The following is a 9,430-nucleotide window of genomic DNA, read 5'->3' as shown; positions in this document are numbered from 1 at the left end:
TATTGTGAGGCGTGCACAAAGAAAGATGTAATAGTAATATGAGAGCCTTGGGTGTTGTTGAATCTTAATCTTATCACTATATTTATTTTAGAGAAATGTAATTTCCTGAGAACAACTGAGGGCTAAGTTGCAAAACCTGGAAAAGAAGGAAGTCCAGCAACATTTGTTGCTGTTTTTACATTTTGGTCTTATGTGACTTTCAAGTATCAGCAGCTTATCCATCCAATGATAAAAGATGCTTTTTCTGTTTTCTATATAACAGCCTCTTTTACTTTGCCTGTTAATAACAAATGATTTCTAGTTAAGAACCTCTTTTTGATCTTGATGTTGGGTGTACATTTATCAATAAGTTTTTTTAAAAAAAGGTCTTTTGGCTTATGGGATTTATGTTTTTTTGCCTTTTTTAGCTATGCATTTGATCGTACTTCCCTAATCACTTCCCAAAATGGAATAATCAAACGGATTTTCTCTCCCTGGCCTTGTCTCTTCAGATATTATCATGTTAAGTTTAATCCTGTTCTGAGAAAATCTTATATAAATATTGCAAAGTTGTTCTACCTCAGTTATTCTATACATCCTGTTTTTATTGCTCCAAATCTTATCGAATTTATTTCTTTTCCTTAGGCATGCTAAAATTACTTATTCTATAAAATGGTAACTTATAAGAGAACACCACACATTTTTGCATTTGGTCCTGGTGAATTATTTCGCCACTACACAGAAATTTAAAATGTTCCTTACCACTAAAGAGTCTAATTTTGCCTCTTCCTCATGTTGAAAAATTTCCTTTTAGTCTTACTACTAGTTAGATGGTCTATGTCTGTGGTTCGTGACATGCAGACCATGTGCATCATGAGTTTCTTCTTGAGTCCACGTGCCTACTAAGCAGTATCTGTAGGCTGAATAAATAATGTCTTGTACGTGTATGAGTTAGTATTTTAAAAATGTAAGTAGACACTTAAGATTAATATAAGTCAAATTAATTAAAGGCATTATCAAATTCTTAGAGGTATGTTTATTAATACAAAGAAAATAAATATAAATGCTACCTGTACTATAGGGGTCTAAGAAATGTTTTGAGTTTTAAGCTCAGGGGTACATGTGCAGGTTTGTTACACAGGTCAACTTGTGTCATGGCGGTTTGTTGTACAGATTATTTCATCACCCAGGTAGTAAGCCTAGTACCCATTGGTTATTTTTCCTGATCCTCTCCCTCTTCCCACCCTCCACCCTCTAATAGGCCCCAGTGTGTGTTGTTCCTCTCTATGTGTCCATGTGTTCTCAGCATTTAAATCCCACTTATGAGTGAGAACATGAAGTGTTTGGTTTTCTGTTACTGCATTAGTTTGTGAGGAATAGTTGCCTCTAGCTCTATCCATGTCCCTGCAAATGACATGACCTCATTCTTTTTTTGTGGCTGCATAGTCTTCCATGGTGTGTATGTACCATGTTTTCTTTATCCAGCCTACCATTGATGGGCATTTAGGTTGATTCCATGTCTTTGCTATTGTGAACAGTGCTGCAGTGAACATACACATGCATGTGTCTTTATAATAGAATCATTTCTATTCCTTTCAGTAGATAGCTGGTAATGGGATTGCTGGGTCGAATGATATTTCTGTCCTTAGGTCTTTGAGGAATCGCCACACTGTCTTCCACGATGGTTGAACTAATTTACACCCCTGCCTCCAACAGCACATAATCATTACTTTTTCTCCACAACGTTGTCAGCATCTGTTTGTTTGCTTTTTTTTTTTTTTTGACTTTTTAATCATAGCCAAAAAAATGTTATTTTAAACTTTTATTTTAGGTGTTAAAAAAGGTCCTCATGGTCACCCTAAGAGATTCCATGTTCCTTCCCTCTTCTAGTAAGATTTTTATCCTATTATAGTATATATTGCCCCTGCACATAATGTTAATCCAACACTTCCTCCTATCCCTTTCTTGCTTTAGAATTTATACCCATTAGGGTGCCACATGGTTTTAAAAAGTATAGTATCTACCTACTTTAATAATGCTAGTTCACTCTTGTTTGTTTGTTCTAATAGATAGGATCTCACTCTGTCACCCAGGCTGGAGTGCAGCAGCAAGATCATAGCTCACTGCAGCCTAGAACTCCTGGGCTCAAGCAGTCTTCTCCTTGGCCTTCCAAAGTTCTGGGATTACAGGTGTGAACCACCATACCTGGCCTGATTTACTTTTTTATACATTGAAAAATATGCATAAAGCTCACATTGAGTGGTTCTTGTCACTGGGTATGTATAGCCAGGGGTGGTGGCTCACGCCTGTAATCCCAGCACTTTGGGAGGGTGACGTGGGCGGATCATAAGGTCAAGAGATCAAGGCCATCCTGGCCAACATGGTGAAACTTAGCTGGGCATGGTGGTGCGTGCCTGTAGTCCCAGCCACCCAGGAGGCTGAGGAAGGAGAATGACTTGAACTGGGAAGCAGAGGTTTCAGTGAGCCAAGATCATGCCACTGCACTCCAGCCTGGCAACAGAGTGAGACTCAATCTCAAAAAAAAAAAAAAAAAAAAAAAAATTCACCCATGGAGAATACAAACAAATGTCATCATGGTCCTGTTTCCACCAACAGGATGAGCATCTTCTGGGGAGGAGCGGGTGCTTGATATCTCTGTTTTAAAGGAGTTCCCTAAGAGAGTCAAATGCATGGCACGTGGGAAGAACCAACTGTCTGCAGTGGACCAGGCACCATGTTTGGTGCCCGGCATTCCAAGAGTGAACAAGTTAGACTTGGGCACCGTCTCCTCTAAGACTCCGGTCTTGCAGAAATCCCACAGCAACGTCTCTTTGAATCCAGTGAGCTCGTCACCAAATGCATTGTATTCTGAGACCCTGCAATTATTGCATAAAAATGGTTTAATTAATTACAACATGCCAGACATAAACACTTGATTCTTGGCCTTTAAAGCTCAGATACCAGACTGGCTGGCTCTAAACTGCATGCCTGGCAAATGGAGTGCACAATGCCTGGCACATAGACGGGAATCAATAGATGTTTCTGTTTCATGAACAATTGAATAAAAGAGCAATGTGTGCTGTAAAGGAATTGTTTGCTAACTTCACATTTTCAATTACTAGTTGTGGGGAAAAACTGCCCAGAGGCAAATTTCCTGATTCCTGTTTATTAGAAAATAAACACTTGCAAAAAAGGCTGTTCTTATTACATCTCCCAAGTCTATTAAATTTCAAGCATATTACAGTCTTTACTGCTAAATTTTACAAATTGTCCTTTATTCAAAGTGAGATAAATTAGATTTAGGTTTCTTCTTCTTCTTGTGCCTCCATATTCTCTCTGTCTCCCTCACTCTTTTTTATTATTCTTATTGTTCCACTTTTATTTATGTTTCCTTTCTTTCTTTCTTTCTTTTTTTTTTTTTGGCAACGATAAGAAGATTTTGATTCTGGTACTTCTTGCTGGATGACTTTGGGAGTGTTGGGGAAGTTTTGTGGCCTGCATTTTCTCATCTGCGTAATGGAAATAACATTTTCCACATTGTGCTGTAGGACAAGAATAATACTAATATATCAAAACACACTTGACTGGGCGCAGTGGCTCATGCCTGTAATCCCAGCACTTTGGGAAACTGAGGGGGGGTGAATCACTTGAGGTCAAGAGTTCAAGACCAGCCTGGCCAACACGGTGAAACCTCTTCTCTAGTAAAATACAAAAATTAGCCAGGTGTGGTAGTGTGTGCCTGTAATCTCAGCTACTTGGGAGGTTGAGGCAGGAGAATTGTTTAAACCCAGGAGATGGAGGTTGAAGTGAACCGAGATTGCGCCACTGCACTCCAGCCTGGGTGAAAGAGTAAGACTCTGTCTCAAACAAAACAAAACAAAACAAAAAAACAAAACAAAACAAAAAAAACCCACAAAAAACAAGACAAGAAAACAAAACAAAAAAAACCCCACATTTACACATTTAACTTGATATGTAGGAAGTACTAAAAATGTCAATTTTTTAGTAGAATCAATATATTCCAAATAGTTTATATTTGGAATAAATGTATTCCAAATATATTCATTTTACAGATGAGGAAAATGAGACTTGGAGAGTTTCACCAATACACTCAAGGTCTTATAGCTCCCTAGGACTGGACATATGCTTAGAGTGTGATGGCAGTGGGAGAGCCATGGGGAGGGGTGTACCTTGGTTCTAGGAAACACAGAGATAGTAGGAAAGTAGCATGGGCAGGACTCTATCAACTGTGTATAAATATATCACAAATTTCAGGTCTGAGTGTAGCCTTGAGGCTGCTGATACAATAATAGCAGGAGAGATCCCTGACTCCACCCTTCGGGAGGCTCCAGCATGTTGGCTTTCAACTGGTTCCTAAATCTTTCAGCCTGTCTTCTCTGCAGTGAACATCCTAGGGCCTCTGTCCTTTCCTTGTATTTCTGGTCCTCTTGAATCATCCTCTTCCTCACATTTGTTTCCTCTCAGGTTCCTCATCTCTTTAGCTGATGTGGCTGAATGCCAGGTGGTATCCTGGCTAAGTCTCAGCCAATCCCAGCTTATGGGAACAAGAATGAGTACCTCAGGATTCTACAATTCTTCCTAGTTCCTTGTGATTTTTAAGCTGTGTTTATGCTGAGCTGGGTGCATGCTGTGTTTTTGTAGTCGATTTTTCCTCATCAGGGAGTCCCTTTTGCATACATCTTTCCTGAACCTGGGACTGACTGATACCCCTGATTCTGAGTGTATTTTCCTAACAAAGACAAGCAGTGCACTTTGGCACAGCCGCTTGGTATTTTTCCTAGAATGCTAGAAGGAAGCAGACATTCATTTGGTTTTCGCCAGTCTCTCTTTTTCTAAATTGTCCCATTTGGCTCAGGCCGTTGGCTTTAGTCATTAGAAGAGGGATGTAGGAAACTGTTCCTCTCGGTTTATGAGCTTAAGCCTAAGTACATCAACATGTGCCTGACCAGGACAGAGATTTCCATGAATATTTCTGGGCCATCAGTGTTCTGTGAAGAGTGTTGCTGCATTCCAGATGCAGGGCTCGCATGTGCAAATCCCACGTGGAGGTCACGGTTCACTAACTCTGGAGGGCCACCTAGAGAAAAGAAGTGACTCGGGATAATCACTCTGCAAACTGTAGACCAGAGGCCCAGAAAACACCATTCTTTTGGTGCTGTTTAGAATTTGGGCGAGGAGCCACAGATACATTTTTGAGGTGAGGAGAACTGCGTTTTCCTTTTCATAATTAAAAAAACCCATCTTTAGCATTTTTGGAATAAGCAATATTCATCTCTCAATTAGTGTTAACAGCTAATCAGGGTGCAGCAGGATGGTAGAGCTTTCCTCAAACAGCAGGCAGCTTGTTTTATTTTTTCAATGCCACTTAAAGATTATTTGAAAAATCTCCTTCAGAGACCAGTGTGTGGGGAGCCACCTACCCCAGTCAGAATTCGAAATGATCCAAAATACAATATTAATGATTGATGCAGAAGCTCACAGTTTGGTGCTGGGGTTTAATTAGATAAGCATTGCAGCTGTTTTCGGGTGGAAGCAACTTGATGGGACATGGAGCTGTTATGTGACTTCCCATCTACGGGGCATCTATTGAAGCGGAAACAGAAGCAAGCTACTAGGAATTACGATGATTACATTTTTTTTTTCGGTGCTGAAATGAGTAGAAGTCTGATTGTGGGGGAGGAAAAAGCATTTTGTAATTAAAAAGGTAGGTTTGAATCGTCTATTCATTTGCCCATGAACTTAACATTCATAAAAAATCAGCTAGTTGCAGCCAAGCAAAGACCTGGCAAGCTGTATGTAAAGAAGTTACATGTGTGGCTCTTTTGGCCTGTACCACTTCGCATATACAAAATCCTCTTGCCTCAAACTCATCCTTCCCTTTGCAAACATCACGTCATGTCAGGCTGCCTAATGTCTTACGCATGCAGACAAATACCTCTAATGGGCTGCTTTGGAATTGCTTTCTCTCCCTGAAAACTTGAGAAGAATTTAAACTGGGGTCCATTTCACTGTATGTCACTTTCTAGGTCAAAGGGACTTGTCAGCATTTGGTTATGATAAGAGGAGGTTCCTGTGTCTCAAGCTGGAAATGGCTAGAATGTATGGTGAAGTCTGTTTACAACTAAGCTTCAGCCTGTATGTATGACCTCTGGTCATGAGAGACATCTCATGAGGGCAATTTATTGAGGCTTATTGTAAATTAAATGCCCAAAATTTCCAGGATGTATCCCACCACAACGAGGCTTGAAACTCTGTACATTTAAAGTGGCATTGTTAAATTGATTTTTAAATCATCCCTACCCAATGAAAAGGAAGCCCGTCTAAGTGTTTTGTGTTGTAAAATAATTATACTAGCCACCTGGTTATCTATGAGATAAATTTTTAATTGTTTATTATCAATAACTACAAAATGTGAAGTTATATGAGAATGCTAAGTGTATTATTTTTATTGTGTAGATGAAGCTTACTGAGTCTTCTCCTGATTGTTCTAAATCAATTTCTGCCTGACTCTTTGTGAACAGGAGAGAAATGAATCTTTTGGAAGGTGCGTTAACTCTCTCGGGTTATTAAATTGTCATTCTTTGCACTGAAAAGGGACTTAAGAACTGCTTTCTCCCTTCTGGGTAGAGGTGTTGGAAGGTGAAGAACTAGGGATTAGAAAGCTTGAAAAATGGAGCCTTGGTTTGTCCATTTTCTAGCTGTGTGATCTTGTTCAGTTTGCTAAACTTTGAACCTCTCCTCATTTGCAAAATCAAAACAATACCACCTGCGCTGCTTATCTCATAGGATAATTCTGAAGATCTAGTTGGATGAAACATGACTTCAGGTTGAGACCTGAAGCTAGGCATGTCTAATACTCTGCACACAAACTGGAATAAATTAACGTAATAAATCAACAGGGTCTTCTGTGAGGCAGTTCCCTGCAGTCCATGCTACTGAGAATAGATGACTCTGTCTCTCTTAAACCTTCCATTGATCAAGGATGATGGTGAAATATTTGGATTTCTCAAGCTTCTTCTAATAAGTAATAACTCTTACCACCTGCCTATTTTGAGAGGTGTAGAGAGACTGTAGGGTTATTCAGGCAGATATAGAGATGAAGAAAATGAGATTTTTGCATGACCCAGTGAATTACAAGTCAGACCTTGGACCCAGGACTTCTGATTCCAAGGTGAGTGTTACCTCCTTTACAGCGGATTATCTCTGCAGACAGTATGTAAAATTAATGGAAATGAGGAGGTGGGCTATGAGGGAAATGTATGATAATTCTGGAATTGCAGAGTGCAGATGTCAACAAAGCAGGCAATTCATTAAAGAATATCAGTAGGCTGAACAGCATGGTTGCCATGAGATGCACCGCAGATCACTGCTTTGTGTATACAAGACAGTTGGCTATATTGTGGATTTTTAAAAAAAGTAAAACAGGCCTGGTGCAGTGGCTCACACCTGTAATCCCAGCAATTTGGGAGGCCGGGGCAGGTGGATCACCTGAGGTCAGGAGTTCGAGACCAGCCTGGCCAACATGGCAAAACCCCGTCTCTACAAATAAAAAAAGAGTTAGCTGGACGTTGTGGTGTACAGCTGTAATCCCAGCTACTTGGGAGGCTGAGGCAGGAGAATCTCTTGAACCCAGGAGGCAGAGGTTGAAGTGAGCCGAGATTGTGCCACTATACTCCATCCTGGGCAACACAGTGAGACTCTGCCTCAAAAAAAAAAAAAAAAAAAAAAAAAATTAATAAAATAAAATAAAAATAAAACATACTCTTTTTAGTTACATGCAATAATGATTGTCAATCATTTGCAAGTGATTCTTCCATACGTGTTCCCTTGATAAAGTAATTGATCAACATATGGTCCCTTCATGCCTTTCTAATTGATGCTAATGGAAAAGCTGACAACAATAAGTGATAGGGTTATTGTAATACTCCATCAAGATCTTTGAGGATAGAGATGGATTACAGTGCTTTAAACATTACTATAGATCCTGAAGGCAATCAATAAACGCTACTGAGGATGGGAAAGCCTGGTGGACTGCTGAGTAAAAGGTAGGTGTAATATTTTGAATAAAGGGAATGGATAGAATGTAGGAAATGCTAATACATAGTTAATGCATAGGCAATACATACAGGGCTTGTAATGTATAGACACGCGCTTACCTTGTAGAATAATGGTAATTTTGATGAAGGATAAACAGCAATTATTGGTACCTATCGGTCTTTCAATCCAGCGAATGGTCTTTCAGAGTTCAAATGTGGGCTGCATTATCTGTCCCAAGGTTACATTTTCCACTGAATAACAGTGACCCCAAATCAAGCTACTTTTCACATGCCATAGTGAAGTACTCGACTGAACACTCCTGCAGCACTCATTACATGCCTCTGTTATATTAAGCAGTCGAGGCCACAGATCTGATTGAGATGCCTCAGAGAAAGGTTATTGAGAAGAGTAGAGGGCCTACCATCAAGCATTAAGGCACCCCAACACTTAAAGGCTATGTAAACGAGGATCTGAGACGTAGAGCCAATGAGTCGCTAGAGGCAGGAGCACAGTTAGGAGAGGGTGACATCACTATAGAAATCCAAAGGAAGAAAGTATTTCACCAAGAAGGGTGTGGCCAGTGGGGCTGAGTTGTTGGGGAAGATGAGGGCTGAAAAAGGTCTGTTGGCTCAAGTAATATGGAGACCACTAGAGAACTTGGCAAGGGCTGTTTTGGTGAAATGGAGTGAGCAGAAATCATATCTCTGTGGGTTGAGAAGTGAGTGAGGGTTGTGTAAAGGAAACAGAAAGTATATACAATGATCTGACTTGGAGTTATTTTAGAATCCATGATGCCATTTTTCCATGTATTCCCCTGGAGTCACAGTTAAGACAAGCTGTGAAGGATTCCATCCAGAAAGGCCCCCATCCGTCTGGAGCTAATATTATTTCCAGCACTCAGGGTAGCTCCTGAGAACCAACTAATCCTGTTGCCAGCCCACCTGGTGTAGGATTTCCAGGAGCAGCCGGCTTCTTCTAGAGAGGCCCAATTCCTCCAATCCATCAGAGACTTAAGAGTCCAGATCTGTGGACATTTCTAGGTCATTTCTTTCCCCCGTGACTCATCCATGTCTTTCACACAAGCTGAACAAGGTCCTCTGGTCACTGTCCTCTTCACGTGGCCATGTGTTTCTTTCTCCCTGGACCTGGTGTAATTGTTCTTCTTCTAAACTTTCCCCCTGTGCTCTGTGGAACCTCTATTAGTTGCAAACAATTTCATGCACACTCTTCACCTAGTTACAGCAAGTTTCACCATTTCTTGGCTCTCACTGAAACCTTTGCTCTCAAGTGGATGCTCTCATTTGGGTTGGGGTCCTCCTTGCTCTCAGAGTCCCTTGCAGATCTTCACTCATTCACCATGTTTCCTGGTCACTTCCTTTCTTTCAGGGAGCCC

General features: G+C 40.5%; 1 long non-coding RNA gene across 1 annotated transcript; it reads right to left on the bottom strand.

Annotated features, from left to right (window-relative positions):
- Positions 1–3,398: 3,398 nt before the first annotated feature.
- LOC111546600 lies at positions 3,399–8,335 on the bottom strand. Its single transcript, XR_002732839.1, has 3 exons — positions 8,157–8,335; positions 4,947–5,077; positions 3,399–3,488 (listed from the first exon to the last, which is right to left on the bottom strand). It is a non-coding gene; the product is annotated as an uncharacterized LOC111546600 (long non-coding RNA).
- Positions 8,336–9,430: the final 1,095 nt, after the last annotated feature.

The sequence above is a fragment of the Piliocolobus tephrosceles genome, chromosome X, assembly GCF_002776525.5.
Source record: "Piliocolobus tephrosceles isolate RC106 chromosome X, ASM277652v3, whole genome shotgun sequence".
Lineage (NCBI taxonomy): Eukaryota > Metazoa > Chordata > Mammalia > Primates > Cercopithecidae > Piliocolobus > Piliocolobus tephrosceles.
Note: the sequence above shows the minus strand (reverse complement) of the source record. Positions and strands in the feature narration are given on the sequence as shown.